Here is a 22,433-nt window from a genome sequence, read left to right on the forward strand (position 1 = left end):
TTGAAATCAATTTAAATGTCCAAAAATGTAGAAAAGAATAAGCTATGATATATCTATTACAACATAAAATTCAGTTACTAAAATGTTTTTTTGAAAAATATTTTAAAGCATAAGGTTTAATTGTGGTTCAAAATTAGACAATCCCAATGAATATATTTTGGAGCATTCCGATGTTATAAACTTTTCCATCTACCTGTATATATTCCAAAATTGAAAAATATTAACCGAAATTTTAAAAAACTATTTTGGTCTAGTGGGGAAATATAAGTGATTTTTTTGAATATATATATATATATAAATTTATATATAAATTTTATACAGAATATATATGCATCAATAAATAGATGTACACGTGATATGCTACTACACACACAAATAAATTTAGACTGAGTCAAAAAAAAAGAATACAAATAGTAAAATCTGGCAAGGCTATGGTGTAAAAGGGATACTCAAACATTGTTACTGGGACTGCAAATTAGCACAACCATTTTAGATAACAGTGTGGAGATTCCTCAAAAGACTAGGAGTGGAACCACCACATGACCCAGCTATCCCACTCCTTGGTATTTATCCAAAAGGACTACTACTACTGGCTTACTATAGTGACACAGGCACACCCATGTTTATCGCAGCACAATTCACAATAGCCAAGTGATAGAATCATCCCAAATGCCTCTCAAGGGATAAGTGGATAAAGAAAATGTGGTATGTACACACAGTGGAATTTCACTGGGCATTTAAAAAGAATGAAATCATGGCATTTGCCAGCCAATGCATGGAACCAGAGAACATCATGCTAAGTGAAGTAAGCCAGCCTCAGAAAGTCAAGGTTTGAATATTTTCTCTTGTGTACAGAAACTGGAACAAAATAAGAGCAGGAAATAAGACCAGGAAAACCTAAGGGAGATGAGTGGAATGGAGGAGGAGGGTAATGGGAGGGGTGGAACAGGAAAGGGGAGGAAGACGGAATGAGGTGGACCATTGTGCTGCGCCTGTACCGTGGTGAATTCCATCCTTATGTATACCTATAAAGCACCCAGCTAAAAACAATAAATAGATGGGGAGAAGGCCAATGGAGTTGAGGACGGGTGGGGGGAGAAAGGAAAGAGAGCGATGTCCTGGGAACTGATGGAACAAATTATATTCCGTGCATGTGTGATTGCATCAAAATGAACGTATAGTTATAACGCACTAACAAAACATAAAAAAGGACTCGAACAAGTACTTCTCCAAAGAAGATGTAAAATGCCAAGTAAATACATGAAAAGATGTTCAACATCACCAATCATTAAATCAGCACAAACCAAAACCACCATGTGATACACTTCACACCCATTAGGATGGCTATTATTTTTTAAATATAGAAAATAATAAGCATGTAGAAATTGAAACCCTTGTTCGTTATGCTCCAGCCCAAGAGTAGCTCAGCTCTTCTGCTCACAACCCACTGGCAACAACTGATTGCCTAACTGCAGGCAGCAGGAAAGCATGATCCTCCTATGTGCCTGGAAAGAGAACTGAATGAATATGGGAGAAATTAGAAGTGCCTGCCAGAAATTGTTTTCCACAAGATACTGAAAGCCCAAGATAATAAATTCAAGGACATATGCATTTGTTAACCAAAGCTTATTCTAAGTTCTTCAATGGCTATGATAACATGTGTTCTGCTTTAATAAGAAATGATGAAAACATTTCTGAAATGATTAACTCTAGTACCTGTGAGGAAATTCTAGAATTCATTATAACGTCTTAACCCTAATAACATTAGAATGATATAAAGACTTCCACAGGTTATGAGCCACCTGACTAGATAGAAAGAACCTTGGCAAAGTGATAGCTCTGCACCAAACACACCTGAGTGGTGAAAAGGAGAAGGAGCGACCTGACCTTACAGCTGAAATGCGTCAGGGACGCAAGATGCCACTTAGAACAATGGCCAAGAAATACCTTACAGATTAGCACAAGCCCATACTTCAAAATATTCCTAGGACTTATATAAGAGCCATCATTAAAGACTAAATCTTATTGTCTTGGATATAAGACAAAACGCTTTGAAATACAAACCCTTCATTTCCTAAGTGAATGTTTTTAAATTGTTAACTAAACAAATGCATCCAAGCATATGAAACGCTCACTTCCTTATACCTCATGATAATCAGGAATGACAAGTCCTCTTCCTTCTAATTTAGCCTCCAACCTTTTGAAATCGAAGCTTGTATTACTGCTATTGTAATCCAAGTTAAAGTCCTTCCCTAGCAGCTCCCAGCAACCTGTCTCTGACATCTTTCCTGACTTACTGCAAACTCATAGAAATTTCACTTTCAATCTTCAATGTCTCTTGGAGCAAAGCATTGTTAAGCTCAACATTCATCTACTTTATGTGTTACAATCGAGATTTAAACTATTTGGCACTTCCCATTTTTCTAACCACCATGAGTCCCCAACCTCCTACCATGAGTTCAAGTTTGTGAGGACTTTTGGATGAGAAGCTACTGAGATACCACTGAAACAGAGTGACTCTGGCTTTATCTTGAGGGGGAATTCCTGACCAATCAAGGATGGTTTCTGTAATTTATTTTTTTTATTTTTAAATTTTGTTAAGGAGAACATGCCCTGTTTTCACTTTAGTTTGCACATATAATCAGATTCTTTCTCTCTGGTTTTCCCAACATGGAGGACAAGGAGGATGACTGGGTGGTAGAATGGGGGTGCAGGGGTGCCCTCGGGAGAAGGTTCTAGAACATTGGTTTATAGATTAGTGGACAAGGTCCTGCAGGACCCTGCTCACTGCTTGGCCCTTGAAAACAATTACACAGAAATTGGTTCCTCCAAAGCTGTCCCTTTAACCTTAGATTTGCATGCCGAATCTCTCACTCTGCCTTTGCTCCTTGTCTCCTTTTCCTCTCCAATGATCACTCTCCTCCCTCTGCATTGTATTAAACTGAAAATAACTATCCATGCGACCTTCCTCCAAAAGCCCTGTAATCAAAAGGAGGAGCGAAATCACACAGCGTCAGGTGTCCTTTGTAACAGAATTGGGGAAAGTATAAATTATCTCCTGAGAGCCACATATTCCCAGTTTAAGCAGCAAATCAAGCTTCCCTTACACACTGGAGGATGGAAAGAAGAACACACATCCTGCTTCACCGCCAGCTGCCCAAATGCAAGTGAGGCACGAAGCCACCACCGTCGGCTTATTTTGTAGCAAACAGATCAGACTTCCACGCCCTGCTGCTGGCTCCTCAAGAGGAGTCACTGGGACGGTGACTACTACCCTTCTCTGGGCCATATGACCAGTTCACTAGCCACTAGTCACCTTGTCTGTCCCTAGCTCAAAAGTCATGATGTATTGCTCCAGAAACACCACCTGGGTTTTCCACATTTGAGTTCTGGCTGAGCTGCACCAGGGAATGGCGTACTTGGAGGAATGAAAGATAAAGGAGATGTGTTATTTCCTGCAGAGAGGGAAGGTGCGATTATCTCAGCAGGCGTACTTCTTCCTTCTGTTTCTTCCCTTTCTTCTGTCTTCAGATGTGGGGAACAATAAAAAGAATCAATTTGGAAAATGAAGCTAATGGCTGAGTTGACGGGCGTCTTTGCAGCGGAATGCTGACGTAGAAGGTGCCATTGCCTTGATTCAAGAGGTCTGTCCACGTGGAATGCGGGCCCTATCATACAAATACAAGCAACATCTAGCTATAAATATTAGGGATTTTAAGATAAGAGGGAAATGATGGATTAGAGAGAGGATAATCTGCTCTACAAGGTGTCCATTTGGCACTGCCTTAAAGTGGGGGCTGCACTAGGTCAGAAAGGATCTGTTGCTATGGCAATCTGTGACAGTCCCTCCTCACAACCATGGCCTTTGGAAGGTAAGGAGGACTTGGTGGCTGAAGGGTTATTCATCACTCTTTGCCTCCTCTGTAAAGTTTGGTGCTTTAAGAAGAAAGCCCTGATATGATTCCCCAGTAGGTAGAGCCATCTTAGGAAGGGTATCTCCCTCCCTCCTGTAGCCAGAGATGCCTGGGATGGTCAGCAGAGATGACGCTGCAGATCTCATAGAGATGGGAACACCAAGTGATCACCCATAGGTGAACAAGTGTGTTTCACCAAGACATTAGGGTCACCTCTCAGCTGCTGTTAGGAATTTCTAGCTTAGAGAGAGGAAACCAGAATATAATTTTAACTCCAAAGAGTCAAGTTTGTAGAGAAGGACAAAACCCAGAAAATAAACATTTCTATTCAAATTCATTTATGCTTCTTTTTAACCCCCTTTAATAATAGAATGTCTTTTTTTTAATCTGATAAAGAACTTGTCAAAATTTTCTTAGAAGACTCCATCAGAGATTTTTTTACCTCTATTCATTTGTTTAATATGTTCTAAATAGAATTTTTAAAAACTGATTGCATCCACCTATTTTAAGTTCAGAAGGTATCATTTATAAGATAATATTTCACAGGCAATTAATGATTATAAATTATTCTGATGAATTATATTATCTACATTTAAAATAAAGAAACCTTTCCAATATTTACTAGGAAAAATAAATCTCCATGCAATTGCCTTTTGTGGCCTTTGGTCGATTTCTCCACTTCCCAGGGATATTTATTATCATGGTATTATTTGCAGCCGGATGTTCAGTGGTGGTAATGGTGGTAATTATAGCAACAACATAATAACTTTGTTTGAGAAATGCTACTTTTTGTCTTATGCTCACTGCTAGGTCAGACAGTCTACTGGAAGATGTAGAATCCACACACTTGCTTTTAAATCCCACCACAGTGCTGTATCTACAGGCATGGCCCTGGAAAAGCTAAGGTCCTGGGAAGCAGACTCCCTTCAGAAAGGATAGCAACTACCCCAATGAGGAAAGTAAATCCTTTCAAGACATTGATCACTCCCCGTGGTTCCAAAAGTCAAGGCGTATGAGTCATTCAGAGCTGCGTGACAAATCACCTCAAAACTTCCACGTATTGCTCCCTTCAGGAACTGAAAGCAGCTTAGCCTGGTGGCTGTGGCTCAGGGTCTCTCGAGCCACAGTGACGATGACGGCTGGGCTGGTGACTCCAGCAAAAGGCTCACCTGGGGCTGGAGCTCTGCTTCCGTCTGGCGCACTCACACACAATGACAAGTGAGTGCTGCGGGTGAACCCCAAGTCTCAGTTCTCCCCTCAAGACCTTTCCTCAGACAGCTTGATGGCCCCCACCATGGTGACGAGCCAACCCCTAAAGATAGCAATCCAAGAGAGCAGGGCAGAAGAGGCAGCTCCTGTTGTGACCCAGCCCCAGAAGTCACCCCACCACGTCTGCTACACCTCATAGTTAAAGCAAATAACTAAGTCCACCCGCAGGCAAGGCAAGGGAAGTGACAGGGGAGGGAATAAGGCACCACCTTTTGAAGGAGGAATGATGGAGAACCCTTGATGTGTCTTAAAACCACCACGTAAGATCCGACATAAATAGCCACCAATCAGAACTGCTGTGTTCAGTAAAATATTCTCGCTTTAAACACGTGCACACGCTTGTTGAGCAGGGTGCCAGACTGCCTTGAGAGTGACAAAGTACCTTGGTCACACTCATTTTTCATGGGCGGCATGCTTATTGCTTCGAAACTGCAGAACGTGAATCAAAGTCCTTAACAGATGTAAGCATTTGTGCAAAGAGAACTCACCATGCCAGGAATCAGCCTCTCACCTCCCAGCTCCAAACCCACCCTCCATACTCTGCCCTGTGCGGGTTAGGCTGAGATTCTGCAGCGCCTTCTCCATGGCCAGCTCTTCCTTATTAGGTTCTATCAACAGGGAACCAACCGGGGATTGCCAGGCCAGAAAGAACAGAGCACCCAGTTTTCCCTGCTAGTACCATCACACCCCCTCAGAGGCACCTGGCTGCCAGGGTCCCTGCCTTAGACATCAGGACAACTCCTCTAAGCTCAGCGACACCAGTACCAGTTGTTTAGTGGCTTCTTCTCAGAATTTGAGGTTTCAGCTCCATGAAATGTCTCTTCCATGTTTCTAAGTTTTAGTAATCCGACCCCTTCTCTTTGCTCCAGTTCCACAGTGATAGCTGCTTCCCGCAGTTGCTACCTCCATGAGAGCTCCTTTTGCCTTTGCTTTGCTTACTTAACCATTCTTTACATTAAATTCTCTCTGTTGAAATATAACAAGTGTGTGGTTTCTGTCTCCTGACTGCACCCTGATTGCTGCACTCATGAAATTGCCCAAAAGAACAAGGAGAAACAAATAATGGGGGGTGTTTCTTGGAACATGGAGATTGGTAGAGTTACATGGGAATATTATAACGCCCTCACTGGTGCTTGGTTCACAGAAGCCATATAGCAAATGCATCAGTCATAACATCATAATTCCAATGTTTTAAATGTGGATAGATAAATCTATCACTGATAAGGATATGAGTCTTCAAGGATCAAATCAGGTGCATAGGGAAACCCTGAGTACCTCCAGAAAGCCTGTTAGGGGTTGGATCTTTAATGGCCCTTAAACTCTCATGTGTTGGCAAAGCAGGAATGTTCAGAAGTGAAAGCTTAGGTTAAGAGAGCTGTAATCTAACTGGTGGATTAATCCATTTGAAGAATTAATCTGAATAGACTACTTAGCAGTAACTACAGGCAGGTGGGGTGTGACAGGAGGAAGTAGGTCGCTGGGGGCACGACCTTAGGGTTTATGGTTTATCCCTGGCTCCTCGTGCTCTCCGTCCTCTTCCTGCCTGTCGTGACCTGAGGAACCTTCCTCTGCCACACCTGCCATGATGTGCTGCCTCACCTCAGGGCCAACAGCAGTGGAGTCAGTCAACCAGGGGCTCAACCCCCCAAATGTGATCCCAAACTTTTCCTCCTAAAAATTGTTCTGTTCAGGCATTTTGGTCTCAGCAACAAAAAGCTGGTTAACACAATGGGCTAATGGGAAAGAAGGTCCTACTTATGAAGAGGGTGCAGGAGGGTAATGGAACAGCTAGTCTGGTGCCCAACCCTTCGTGCCAGGCAAAAACTCTGCTGGGGCTCCTCCAGAACACAAAAATCAGGAACCTTCTATCCTGCAATCAAAAGTGAAGCCTTTGTGCTCAGCTACCCCAAGTGTGACAGATAAAACGCAATCCCGTGTCAAATTTCTACATGTGGAAGAAGTGTTAACTTCATCCTCATATAATGGAAAGGATTTTCCTCAAACTAAGACAAGGCTATCCCAAACTGTCAGGTATAAAGAGAAAATAAGTTCAAAAGTTTGGGTTAGAAAGAACTTGTTAACTGAATTTTTGTTGTTGCTGTTTTTTGTTTGTTTGTTTGGGTTTTGTTTTGTTTTGTTTTGTTTTTTGTTTTTGTTTTTTTTTTTTGTTTGTTTGTGGTACTGGAGATCAAACCCAGGGCCTTGTGCTTGTAAGGCAAGCACTTTACCAACTGAGCTATCTCCCCAGCCCTTTTTTTTTTAATGCCACTCTGAGAAGAAAAAGAAGCACACAGAGGTAAAGGTGCAGAAGGTAACATATAAAAGTGACTAGTTTTAAGATTAAACTAAGATGAGTCAGACCATCTGATTGTGATTTCTATAGAAATATTGTGTTTTCAGTTTTCCGTTACCATAACAAAACACCTGAGCTCATAAACTTATAAAAAGGAAAGGTTTATTTTGGCTCATAGTTTGGGAGGTTTCAGTCTATGGTACTTTGGGGCCTGTGATGAGGCAGCGCACCATAACAGAAACAAGTGGCAGAGCAAAACATTTATCTCATGGCGGGGGAGTGAGAGAGAAAGGGGAGGAGACCATGGTCCCACAGTCCCCTTTAGGGCACTCCCCCGGTGAACTAAAACCTCTCCTTGCTCCCCTCCCCTTAAAGTTTTCACCACCTTCCAAAGTGCTGTGAGCCGGGACCCAGCCTTCACTACTTGAGCCTTGGGGACACATTCCAGATTCCAGATTCCAAGGACAGCAAATGCTAACTAAGAGCTGTCTGTTTCTCTCTCTGACTGGCTACCTCATGATGGGCGGGTCTGTCAAAGCAGGGCCATGTCCATCTGTAGTCCCATGGAAGAAGCAGGGAGGGTTCACTTTCCTTTTGTTCCTCAGATGTGTCTATAATTTCATGTACATTTTTCTAACTACATTTGGGGGAGTTAGAAAGACACGACTACCACAGCTACAAATTAGCCAAAAGGAGGCGGTCCCCTTGCCCCCATAATATAAAAGAAAGGCCATGAAACATGAGCACAGAGTCATGATACGGGTCCAGAAGTCAAATAAACAGAAGTTTGATGTGAATTGGGAAAAAAAAGAAACAGATTATTAAATCAACCATAATAGCATGTATTATGAAGTTATAAAAGTATACACAGTAACTTTAAGAGAACTATTATAATTTAAATTTTATTATAAAAGACTTACTTCAAAATTGCTGGCTGAAACTAAATTAGCTCTTCAATATGGTTAAGTGGTTGTTCTTAGTTCAGGGTGAAATTTTGCTACAAGACTAAGTATAAAATCTGTTTCAATAAATTGACTTTAATTGGCTGGGTCTCCAAACCAAGAAGGATTTTAAAGACTTGGTGCTAAACACTGATAATTTACCACCATGAAAACTTCCGGTTTCATAACAGATTGTTAAGTATTAGAGACTCTTGATGTCCTCAGAAGGCCTGGTTCTTTATGTGCGCTACACTCCGGGGTCAGAGCGCCAGCTCTCCACCACCCACAACAACAGGGGATGAAGTGTCACAGAAGAGGCGGCAGCGGCTACCTGCGCACCTTCAAGTCAGTAAACACGTGCAGAAATTAACGTCAGGGGTCATTGGTGGCTCATAACCGAGCGTCAACTTGCAGCGGAATTAGTTTAACCTTCCTTCTGACCTCAGTTCGTTCATCTGCCAAGTAGAACCACAGCAGGACTGCTCTTCTTAGGTTTCTGGAGGTGCCACGTTGTCAAACGGAATGAGCACTCTTCAGCCCAGGTCCTGCGGCTTCTCTCGACCCAGCTAAGAAAGACTGCTTCCTTCTGGAGTCAGTGTCCCCAAGCTTGCTGGACGGAAGACTTCTCTCTATGTATTCTTGCTTTGGTTCACAGCAGCATGAGCCAGTTCTTCCCAAGAGTCCTGACCTCCACTGGACTGTGTTTAGCAGGAGCGAGGACGCTGTTGCTCAGGGTCGTGCCGTGAACCCTGCTCCCCGTGCATGGCAGCACCCGCTGAGGTACACGCTTGTCAACGCTGGCGCCACGCACTGAGCTCCCTCCCCACCTCAGCAGGGCTCTGCGCCAGAAGGACATCCTCAGGCGTCCATGGGCTCCTGCTGCCTCTTCCTTCTTCACTCCCTCTCTCCACTCCCCTCCATCCCTCTCTCCCACCACGCTGCATGTGATTAGTTGAGGAGACAGGGCTGCCTTTGCTTACCCAGACATCAACGGATGTTCTTGCCCCTGCGTCACTTCCCTGTCCACGTTCACCCACGGTCAGTCAACTCCAGTTCTGCTCACTCTTTTCTCAAGTGCAGCCACTTTCTGGATCCCCCATCTTCACCTCATTCACCGTCATCTTCCTCCTGGACCCCCTGGGAAGGCCCTCTAGGTGTAACCTGGCCAGGCTGTGGTGTCAAACTGTCAGGTCAACACCAGCCTGGATGTTGCTGCAAAGATGGTTTCTGAGGTGGGATTAACATTAAATCAGCAGATAGTGAGTAAAGCAGATCACCCTCCATAATGTGGCGGGCCTAGTTCAATTATTCAAAGGCTCGTAGAGAAAAGACCCAGGTCCCCCATAGAGGAAGGAATTCTGCTTCCAGACTTCTGCGACTCAAGATTGCACCATCACCTCTTGCTGAAGTTCCCAGCCTGATGACCAGCCCTACAGATTTCAGACTTCTCAGGCCCACGATCATGTGATGTGACCAATTCCTTAAACTTAATCAATCAGTCTCTAACATGTGAGCATGCTCTCTCCCTCTCCCTCTCTAAATGCGCGCGCACACACACACACACACACATACACACACATCCTGTTCTCTGGAGAACCCTAACATGACAACCCTGAGTGGTTTTCCCACCCTGCTCTCCCATTCAGTCTCCACCAGGTAGCCAGCCAGAGTGCTCTTTCTTTTTAAAGCACAGATCGTGGCAATTTCCAGTTTAAAACACGTCTGGCTTCCCATTGCACGTTAGAGCAAAGTCCCAAATCCTTAAAACGCTCTTCCAGTCTCCACATAGCATGCCCCTCCCACGGTGAGGCCCCGTCTCAGGCCTCCAGGCCTGGCACTCCCAAGATGGGCCTCTTCTCTGTTGCTCATGTGTCCAGAGCTCCTTGCCACCTCAGAAGCTTCCCTCAGCCTGGAGCCCAACCCCTACCCTCTTCATGGGGCTTCCTCCTAATCATCCTCCACCTTCATTTCCTCAACAAAACTGTCCCTGACCCCGGGTACCACTAGTTAAAGGTTTACTCTGTTTTCAGCTCTGTTCGAATCATCTTGTGTATATTAATTTACCTAATCCTCACAACGACTCTATAAAGTACTTATTATTTTCTCTATTTTACAGATGAAGAAAGGTAGTCACAGAAAGTGTAAGCAATGTGGCTAAGATCACACAACTAACAAATGGCATGCTGGGATTTGAATCCAGGCATTCTGGCCCCAGAGTCTGTGAACTTAACCACTGAGCTAACCCACCCCTAGGAAACAAAATTGGAAAGCTTCCTTTGTGCCTCCCTTAGCATCCTTTTCTTCTCATTCACAATATTTATTATAATTCATATTATATATTCCATATATAATACACATGTATACACACACTTGGTTTATTGATGGCCCCACTACTATTCTATTAAGTGCCATGAGGTCAAGGACACTCTGTTCTGCCCCCTAGGTACCTGTGTAGGCACACTGACACACAATGGTGCTCAATATTTGTGGTTGCTTGCCTTTGTTCCTTCCTTTCCCAAGCTCTCATTTGTATTCTCAAACTTTCTCTTCATTGCACCCAAAGGAATCAAAACAGCAGTGTAGATGAGAGTTAGACTAGGATCCTCAGGGTTGGAACTGGGCTCTGATTTTGTGTCCATGGTGCTCACTGCATGGGTCAGCCTCCATAAGAGCATAGGTGGACTCCTATCTAGAGGGTAAGTGTGATGGTTAATGTGAATTGCCAACTTGATTGGATTAAGAGATGCCAATGATTAAGAGGTTCTGGGTGTGCCATGAGGGTGTGACTAGGAAGGACTGGCATGTGAACTGAAGTGGAGACCCTCCCTAGCATGGGCAGCACTGCCCAATAGCATGGTGGCTTGGATGGCATAAAAGTTGGAAGAACAAGGAAGCAGATGCAGAGGTAAGCTCCACTCTTCTTGAACAGGTTCTTGATTGCTGCTTCGTTCATCTGAGGACATCAGACTCTTGCCTCTTCACTCTTCCAAAGTAAACGCTGCCAGTGATTCTCCCAGGTACTTTCCATAAACCTTGGTCTCAGACTAGGGTAGCACTGTTGATCCCTCTTGTTCTGGGGCTTCTGCCTCTTGGACTGTGTTAGCTACTGGTTCTTCCAGCTCTCCAACTGCACACGGCCACTGTGGACTATCTAGCTTCTGGTCACGTAAGCCAATCAAATAAATCCCCTTTATCAATACTTCCTGTTGATTCTGTTCCTCTAGAGAACCCTAATGCAACAATATATGAGAATTTCCTAACCATTCAAACTTTCGCCCACCATCTACTTGAACTATAATCATTAGATATTCTGTTCCATCCAATTCTTAATTAGAATTCAAATATCTCTTAGAAGCTGCCAGCCAACAGTTATTACCAGTTGAGTATCCTTTATCCAAAACGCTCAAGGCCAGAAGTGTTTCAGATTTCATAGGTTTTCATATTTTAGAATATTTGCATACACATGTGAGATATCTAGGGGATGAGACCAAAGTCTGCACAGAAATTCATTTGTGTTTTATATGTACCTCATACATATAGCCTGAGGATAATTTTATACATATTTTTTTTTATTTATTTATTTATTTTTTTTTACGTTTACATAGGGTAATGATGTTTATTATATTTTTCCCCTCCCCCCACCCCTCCCCCCCCCTCCCACCCCTCCCACCCCTCTTTTCCCTCTACACAGTCCTTCTTTCCTTCATTCTTACTGCTCTCCTTAGCCTAACTCTAAACCTAACCCTAAACCTAATGCTAGCCCGTCCCACCCCCCATTATATGTCCTCATCCGCTTATCAGCGAGATCATTCGTCCTTTAGTTTTTTGAGATTGGCTTATCTCACTTAGCATGATATTCTCCAATTTCGACCATTTGCCTACAAATGCCATAATTTTATCATTCTTCATTGCGGAGTAATATTCCATTGTATAAATATGCCACAGTTTCTTTATCCATTCATCAACCGAAGGACATCTAGGTTGGTTCCACAATCTGGCTATGGTGAATTGAGCAGCAATGAACATTGATGTGGCTGTATCTCTGTAGTATGCTGCTTTTAAGTCCTTTGGGTATAGGCCAAGGAGTGGGATAGCTGGGTCAAATGGTGTTTCCATTCCAAGCTTTCTGAGGAATCTCCACACTGCTTTCCAGAGTGGTTGCACTAATTTGCAACCCCACCAGCAATGTATGAGTGTTCCTTTTTCACCACATCCTCGCCACACCTATTGTTGCTTGTATTCTTGATAATCGCCATTCTAATTGGGATGAGATGAAATCTTAGGGTAGTTTTGATTTGCATTTCCCTTATTACTAGGGATGTTGAACATTTTTTCATATATCTGGTGATTACTTGTACATCTTCTTCTGTGAAGTGTCTGTTCATTTCCTTAGCCCATTTGTTGATTGGAATATTTGTATTCTTCGTGTAGAGTTTTTTGAGTTCTTTATAGATTCTGGAAATTAGCGCTCTATCTGAGGTATGGTTGGCAAAGATATTCTCCCACTCTGTAGGCTCTCTCTTCACATTTCTGATAGTTTCCTTTGCTGACAGAAAGCTTTTTAGTTTGAATCTATCCCAGTTGTTTATTCTTGCTTTTATTCTTGTGCTATGGGAGTCCTGTTAAGGAAATCTGATCCTGAGCCAACAAGTTGAAGATTTGGACCTACTTTTTCTTCTATAAGATGCAGGGTCTCTGGTCTGATTCCGAGGTCCTTGATCCATTTTGAGTTGAGTTTTGTGTAGGGTGAGAGATAGGGGTTTATTTTCATTCTATTGCATATAGTTTTCCAGTTTTCCCAGCACCATTTGTTGAAGAGGCTATCTTTTCTCCATTGCATATTGTTGGAACCTTTGTCTAGTATGAGAAAATTGTATTTATTTGGGTTTGTGTCCATGTCCTCTATTCTGTACCATTGATCTACCTGTCTATTTTGGTACCAATACCATGCCGTTTTTGTTACTATTGCTTTGTAGTAGAGTTGAAGATCTGGTATTGCAATACCCCCTGCTTCGCTCTTGCTACTGAGGATTGCTTAGCTATTCTAGGTTTTTTATTCTTCCAGATGAATTTCATAATTGCTTGCTCTATTTCTGCGAGGTACATCATTGGGATTTTAATTGGAATTGCATTGAATCTGTATAGAACTTTAGGTAGTATAGCCATTTTGACGATATTAATTCTGCCTATCCAGGAACATGGGAGATCTTTCCATCTTCTAAGGTTTTCTTGAATTTCTTTCTTTAGTGTTCTGTAGTTCTCATTGTAGAGGTCTTTCACCTCTTTTGTGAGATTGATTCCCAAGTATTTTATTTTCTTCGATGCTATTGTGAATGGGGTAGTTTTCCTAATTTCTCTTTCTGAAGATTCATCACTTATGTATAAAAATGCATTGGATTTATGAGCATTGATCTTGTAACCTGCTACTTTACTGAATTCACTTATGAGTTCTAAAAGTTTTCTGGTGGAATTTCCAGGTTCCTCTAAATATATAATCATGTCATCAGCGAACAGGGATAGTTTGAGTTCTTCTTTTCCTATTCGTATCCCTTTAATTTCTTTGGTTTGTCTGATTGCTCTGGCTAGAGTCTCAAGGACGATGTTGAATAGAAGCGGTGAAAGAGGGCATCCCTGCCTTGTTCCAGTTTTTAGGGGGAACGCTTTCAGTTTTTCACCATTTAGAATGATATTAGCCATGGGCTTAGCGTAGATGGCCTTTATAATGTTTAGGAATGTTCCCATTAACCCAATTTTTTCTAGTGTTTGAGCATGAAGGGATGCTGTATTTTATCCAATGCTTTTTCTGCATCTATTGAAATAATCATGTGATTCTTAACTTTAAGTCTGTTGATATGGTGAATGACATTTATTGATTTCCGAATGTTGAACCAACCTTGCATCCCTGGGATAAAACCCACTTGATCGTGGTGCACTATCTTTTTAATATATATTTGTATGCGATTTGCTAAAATTTTGTTGAGAATTTTTGCATCGATGTTCATTAAGGATATTGGTCTGAAATTTTCTTTCCTTGATGTGTCTCTGTCTGGTTTAGGTATCAGGGTGATATTGGCTTCATAGAACGAGTTTGGTAGGGTTCCCTCCTCTTCTATTTCATGGAATAGTTTGAGGAGTATTGGAATGAGCTCTTCTTTAAAGGTTTTGTAGAACTCGGCTGAGAACCCATCTGGTCCTGGACTTTCTTTGTTGGTAGGCTTTTGATGACCTCTTCTATTTCATTGCTTGAAATTGGTTTATTTAAGTTGTGTATGTCCTCCTCGTTCAGTTCAGGTAGTTCATATGTCTCTAGAAATTTGTTGATGTCTTCAAGGTTTTCTGTTTTGTTGGAGTATAGATTTTCGAAATAGCTTCTAATTATGTTTTGTATTTCACTCGTGTCTGTTGTGATGTTTCCTTGTTCATTCCGAATTTTAGTAATTTGAGTTTTCTCCCTCTTTCTCTTTGTTAGTGTGGCTAAGGGTTTATCAATTTTATTTATTTTTTCAAAGAACCAACTATTTATTTATTAATTTTTCGATTGTTTCTTTTGTTTCGATTTCGTTGATTTCGGCTCTGATTTTAACTATTTCCTGTCTTCTACTACTTTGGTATTGGTCTGCTCTTCTTTTTCTAGTGCTTTGAGCTGTAGTGTTAACTCGTTTATTTGTTGATTTCTACTTCTTTTTTTGAATGCACCCCATGAAATAAATCTTCCTCTAAGTACTGCTTTCATAGTGTCCCAGAGATTTTGATATGATGTGTCTTTGTTCTCGTTTACTTCTAAGAATTTTTTTATTTCCCTCCTGATGTCTTCTGTTATCCATTCATCATATAATAGTGTATTATTTAGTCTCCAGGTATTGGAGAAGTTTCTGTTTTTTATTCTGTCATTTATTTCTAATTTCAATCCATTATGATCTGATAGAGTACAAGGTAGTATCTCTATCTTCTTGTATTTACTAACAGTAGCTTTGTGGCATAAAATATGGTCTATTTTAGAGAAGGATCCATGTGCTGCTGAGAAGAAAGTGTATTCATTCTGTGTTGGATGGTATATTCTATATATGTCCGTTAAGTCTAAATTGCTGATTGTGTTGTTGAGATCTATAGTTTCTTTATTCAATTTTTGTTTGGACGATCTATCCAGTGGTGAGAGAGGTGTGTTAAAATCGCCTAGTATTATTGTGTTGTGGTCTATTTGGTTTCTGGAATTGAGAAGGATTTGTTTGACGTACGTGGATGAGCCAATGTTCGGGGCATAGATATTTATGATTGTTATGTCTTGCTGATTTATGCTTCCCTTAAGCAGCATGTAATGTCCTTCTTTATCCCTTCTGACTAGTTTTGGTTTGAAGTCCACATTATCTGAGATGAGGATGGATACTCCAGCTTTTTTGCTGTGTCCGTGTGCATGGTATGTTTTCCCCCATCCTTTCACCTTTAGTCTATGGGTGTCTCTTTCTATGAGATGAGTCTCTTGCAGGCAGCATATTGTTGGATTTTTCTTTTTAATCCAATCTGCCAGTCTGTGTCTTTTGATTGATGAATTCAGGCCATTAACATTCAGGGTTATTATTGTGATATGATTTGTATTCCCAGTCAATTGACTCATATTTGTTTTGACATGATTTGGTTTCTCCTTTATTTGGCTATTCCTTTAGGCTAGCGCCTCCTGTTGCTGATTTGCATCGTTGTTTTTCATCTCTTCCTCATGGAATATTTTGCTGAGAATGTTCTGTAATGCTGGCTTTCTTTTTGTAAATTCCTTTAGCTTTTGTTTATCATGGAAGGATCTTATTTCATCGTCAAATTTGAAGGTAAGTTTTGCTGGTATAAGATTCTTGGTTGGCATCCATTTTCTTTCAGGGCTTGGTAAATGTTGTTCCAGGCCCTTCTAGCTTTAGGGTCTGGATTGAAAATCTGCTGATATTCTTATTGGTTTCCCTCTGAATGTAATTTGATTCTTTTCTCTCGCGGCCTTTAAAATTCTGTCTTTATTTTGTATGTTAGGTATTTTCATAATAATGTGCCTTGGTGTGGATCTGTTGTAATTTTGTATGTTTGGAGTTCTATAAGCCTCTTGTACTTGGTTTTCCATTTCGTTCTTCAGATTTGGGAAATTTTCTGTTATTATTTCATTGAATAGATTGTTCATTCCTTTGGTTTGTTTCTCTAAGCCTTCCTCAATCCCAATAATTCTCAAATTTGGCCTTTTCATGATATCCCATAGTTCTTGGAGATTCTGTTCATGATTTCTTACCATCTTCTCTGTTTGTTCCACTTTGTTTTCAAGGTTAAATATTTTGTCTTCAATGTCTGAGGTTCTGTCTTCCAGGTGTTCTATCCTATTGGTTATGCTTTCTATGGAGTTTTTAACTTGGTTTATTGTTTCCTTCATTTCAAGGATTTCAGTTTGGTTTTTTTTCAGTATCTCTAACTCTTTATTGAAATGATCTCTTGCTTCCCGTATTTGGTCTTTTAACTGTTGATTGGTGCGATCATTTAATGCCTGCATTTGCTCTTTCATCTCCTCCTTCAATGCCTGCATTTGCTCTTTCATCTCCTCATTAGCTTCCCTGATCATTTTAATTACGTACATTCTGAACTCCCTTTCTGACATTTCTTCTGCTGTGCTGTCATTGGGTTTTATTGATGTAGTATCTAGGTTTGTTTGGGACATTTTCTTCCCTTGTTTTCTCATAATGGTCAGTTGTCAGTGGGACCCTGAGATATTGCAGTTTTCCACTATTGGCTTATAGTGTCCCAGTAGATTTCCAGTGTATCACCTCCCAGCCTTCAGTAGCCTGATGTCTTGGAGGAATCTGATAAAGCAGCTCATTCGAAGAATACTGCCCCTAGCCCCCTACTGGTTCCACGTTTTGGAACTGGCTCTGTGCGGAAATGCTCTCACTGTGGGCCTGCACCGTGCAGCTGGCCGTGTGGGAAGAGCCCACCGCCGGAGTGTGGAAGACTACCTTGGGAAGACTCAAGCTGCCCTGCCCGGCTCTGCTAAGCCACCTCTATCTGGGCCTGCCACCCGGGCTGAGCTTTACCCAGTGGGCAGACTCACCCGTGGCTCCACTTCAGTCCGAGTCTCTCAATGCCTCCCCTTCTTAACTCCTGGGTTGTGGAGCGACCGGAGGTGCAGTCTCCCTCTAGGCCGCCATCTTGGATCGCCCCGTGAAGAGAGCCCGCAGCCGGAGTGGTCAGAGCCGCCTGAAGAGGTCTCCGGCTGCCCTGCCCTTATCCCTGAGGCTGACTGCAGATCGAGGCTCTCCGCTGGTTCTTTGCAGGAGTACACTGCACTGCAGGGGCTCCGGGACTCGGAGCCTGCTCTGTTCAGACAGGCTCTCACTAGCGGGCCAGTTCCGTTCCGAGAACCTGGAGAAGCTGGCTGTGTGGGCGGGCTATACAATATTTTTAAAGTACCTGTTTGGCCAGTGACCCATCACACGAGGTCAGATGTGGAACTTTTCACTTGTGGCATTATATTGGCACTCAAAGAGTTTTGGGTTTGGGAGGATTTTGTATTTCAGATTCTGGGGAAAGTGATGATCAACCTGTAATTAACCCCTGACTGGATTACAGCACCGTGAGCCCTGTGGTAATGCAACAGTGAATAGGTGTTTCCATTCCAGATTTGCTGGTACCTGGAAGGCGTAGCCAGCAGAGCCTAGAGGACCCAAAGCTGATTTTGTTTTTGCCACAATGTTCAGGTGCTCCCAAGGTGACTCTGAGAGAGCTGCTTTGTCAGATGTCATCGATGTTTTCTGTAGTTTGCAGGAAAATGCTCGTGTTTTGGGTTCAGTTAATCCTGGACCCATACAACAAGAAAGCTACCGATTTTAAAAGTGAGAAATTGAGTTAACCCAGGAGGTGTTTTGCCTGCAAGACACCAAATCTTTTTGACTTATTCTTCACTGATTTAATGAAAAGGGCTGGGGTCGAGCAGCTGCCATCTAATTAAACATGGTTTCTTCCCACTTCTCCCCAAACTGGGAAAATGTTGATGATAGTTGTCAAAAAGATTTCAAAAGAAATTAGGTTATTCTCTCAACTTTTAAAATTTATACAATTCCCTTTTAATGGTGCTGTGTCAGCATTTTAAGACAGACACATATCAACTCACTTTGCATTCAAGCTAAGTTTCAGGAAAGAATTAATCTTGTATTGACTAGATTGATCACTTTTGAGAAAAAAGGAAAAGGGTCCAATTTATTTTCAGAACACTACTAAAGAGTCTTAACTTCAATCTGCTAATCCTTAAAACAAGAATAGTTTAAATTCTTTGGGGTTTCATTTAGATGAAAAGTAACTTAGGATTCAATTGTACTTATCAATGGGTGAAACAATACAATTAGCCATCTCCAAAGCTCTTCTAGGAATGCCTCGGGAGAGAATGCGTTTTCATAGTGCTGTGGTTTAGATATGAGGTGTCCCCAAAAAGTGGATTAATCCAGTGATATGCATTAAGGAGTGGTAAGTGTAGGCAGGTAGGGTGTGGCTGGAGAAGGTGGGTCTCTGAGGGCATACCTTTGGTTTATATTCTGTCCCTGGTGATTAGAGAGCACTTCCTTTCTCTCCCTGCTTCCTTCCCTCCCTCCCCATCTTGGTAGGATTTCCTCAGCTGTTTCCCTCAGCCACATCCTTCCACCATGATGTTCCGCATCACCTCTGGTCAGAGCTATGAAATCCGTTGACTTCACAATAAACCTCTAAAACCATGAACCAAATTAAACTTTTTCTCCTCTGTGTTTATCTTGTCAGGTCTTTTGGTGACATAAAAGCTGACTGAAACATAGAAAATATCTTAAATATGGGGACAATCTTTTATAAAGTGGGAATTTGATCACCTTCATTAACACAACATCATAAAGAAAAAGCAAGTCATATAGGTAGTCAGACCTGGCTTCTTGATTCAGTTCTACCACTTTTTGCTATAATCTACCACATTTTTCATTATAATTTTTGAAATAATCACTGCATTTCTCTAAAGTTCAAAGGGAGAATTTTTAGAAGATGGTTCATAGGTACAATTATTTGACTATTACTATAAATTAAAAATAAAGTTAAAATGTTCCTGATTCTAGTTCCATGTGCAAACTTTCCAAGTTTAAGTAAAAATTATTGAAATTACACCCAGGTCCCCCCCCCCCAAAAAAAGGAAAAAAAAGTTCTGGCAGATCTTTAGAGAAGAATCACAAAATCTGCTGATCCTCAGAATCCTGCTGTTCACTGCTCCTTTCTGATTGGACTCACTAAATCAACTCTCCTATGCATTGTTTATATATTATTTATTTTTTAAATTTAACTTTTACAAATAAGGTTTAACTGAGATTCATGGTACAATGCGATGACTATAATTAATAATTAATAAATTACATTCTCAAAGGAGAATGTAATTCTAATCACAAAACAATAACTATGGAAGGTAATGCAGATATTAATTAGCTTGATTTAGCCATTGTACAATGTATTTGTGTATATAAAAATAGCATAATGTACAGGATAATATATACAACTCTATCTTAATTTTTTTTAAAAAATGAAGATATTCCAAACTCCTTTGTAAAAATATTTTTTCAAAGGTGGAGATTTAGGCTTTGCCTCTGACTCTCAGCTGGATAACTGTTCTTCCCCACACCTTCACATTACTGTCACCATCTTATTTACTGAGTGTTTTCTGTACACCTGGCACAATGCTAAATATTTTGCATGTAGTATTCCAAAGGGAAAAGGTTATTTCTGCTCAATATGTAATGCAAAACATTGTTATAGTGGTTACGAATTAGATTTATTGAAAGTAAAGAATAGAGAGATAATGATTCATGATCATGTTTTTTTCTGTAAGTTTTCTTTAAACCATAATCTACCAATCTTTCTATTATTTCAGATTGAAATTAAAGGAAAAAAAAATGTTTAAATATGTTAAATACATAATACTTCTGGGAACTTCGAATGAAATTTTCATGTGGCACCAACTCCCAATGCAGTTGTAGGAGGTGAGATTCCACATTGAAATATATGAAGTGACAGAACAGCTTTGAATATGGGAAGCATTTACGTTTCAGGCTGGCACTAAAAGAGGGGACTCAGTGGTCTTTGAAGTTCTCATTCAGAGTTCCAGGAGGTTTCTGTGAAGTTTCTTACACTGGAAATGTTTTAAGATTTTAAAACAGGATTTGTTGTTTCATCATTTCCCCTATTGATCTTTTAACATGCTGTTTCCAAATAGATGAGCAAATCCTTTCACAAATGGCAAATGGTGAAGTTGTCTTATTAGAAAGATAAAACTAAAATAAATATGCCAGTTCAAATACCAAATTTCACAAGCATTTGATAAAGAATTTGCTCTTGGTTGGACCTCATTCGCATATGTGTGAGCAGCCTAAAAGCACGGTTCCATGAAGTCATTTAAATTACTTCAGCTGAAATCATATAAAAAAGCCATAAAGTTGGTTGATCCAAGTAAGCAAAGCCCCTATGTTCTTAAGAACATCCAAAACTGGCTTCTCTAGTTTCATGAAGCCCATCTTTATTTTTCTCTTTTGTCCAATGCCTTTTCCACTGAGGACTTTCACATTTTGCCCTGTTATAAATAAATATCTGTAATTCTATAAATTAATATGGTCAATTTCATTTTTGTCTCCAAATATTTGCTGATCTTTTCAGTAAGATGACTTTGCTTCCTGTCAGACCTGGCCACGTGACTTGCTTGGATTCATAAAATATGATAGATGTGATGATTCCATTTCCAAGTTTAAGCTTTGATGGTCGCCACAAGTGACCATTACAGCATGTCTCTCTTCTCCCTCGGCCAAGAGTAAAGTCACCTTCTGGTGAGCGCAGCCCTTTGTCAATCTCCAGGAGACCCGTGGAACAGGTGCACAGGTGACCTGAGTAAGAAACAACTTCCACTGAGATTCAGCACGTTTTTACCCAGCACTCCTTGGCCTGTAGTTGACTGAAACAACCTTTAAGCCTTTAAGTTTTTTAACTATGTATGTGTCTCCTAAAATAACTTTTAAAAACTATGATCTCCTCTAAAATTGTTCAAGTCGACAGATAAAATTTTCCGTCTTATGCCTAAAAATGTTCAAAAGTTGTCATGTGCCACATATTGTAAAAATCGACCCCTTGAATAAAACTGTCCCATCACCCTTTCGAATTACTTAATTGGACAAAACATCATAATATATTTTAAAACTACACACAAAGGTTTTTATTTGACAGTTGGAAAATTCACAATTCCCTTTGTTCATCAGCTTTGTGTTGCTGTGATCAAAATACCTGACGAGAACTATTAAGAGAAGGAAAAGTTTATTTTGGGCTCAAGGTTTCAGAGAGTCAGTCCATGATTGGCAGATTGCATTGCTTCAAGCCCAGGGAGAGGCAGAACCTCATGGCAAAGGGCCTTATGGCTGAGGACAGTTCCTCAGGTCATGGCAGCCTGGCAGAAGGGACAGAGCTCAAGGAGCCAAGAATAAAACATAGACTCCAAAGACAGGACCCCAGCGACCTAACTTCCCCCAGCCACACCCCACCTGCCACTGTTACCACCCAGTGAGTCCATTTGAGTTATTAAGTCACTGAATGGGTTCACCTACTGCTTAGGCCACTGCTCTCACAGTCCGACCATTTCACCTCTGCACTTCGCTGCATTAACAAAGGAACTTTCAGGAGACACCTCATATCCAAACCGCACACTCTCTCTTGCCCTTAAACTTATATTTCCATTTCAGTTTGCCCACAAAGTTGAATCCCAATCTTATTAGTCATCCATTCATGCTTTTCAGGAAAAAAATGCATATAATTAATTACAGTTTTTACTTAACTTTTAATTTTTTAAGTTTCCTTTGATCGTAAGGCCCTAAAAAGGGAAATTTTTCTTCTGTATTGATTTATCATTACAATTATAAGTAGAAAACAGTCAAAAAACATGGAATAAAAATATGATTTTGATAAGTGATTATTAAATATAAAAAGTAAAAGGTTAAGGGAAATTTTACGAATGGA

This window comes from Sciurus carolinensis, chromosome 5 (assembly GCF_902686445.1).
Source record: "Sciurus carolinensis chromosome 5, mSciCar1.2, whole genome shotgun sequence".
NCBI lineage: Eukaryota > Metazoa > Chordata > Mammalia > Rodentia > Sciuridae > Sciurus > Sciurus carolinensis.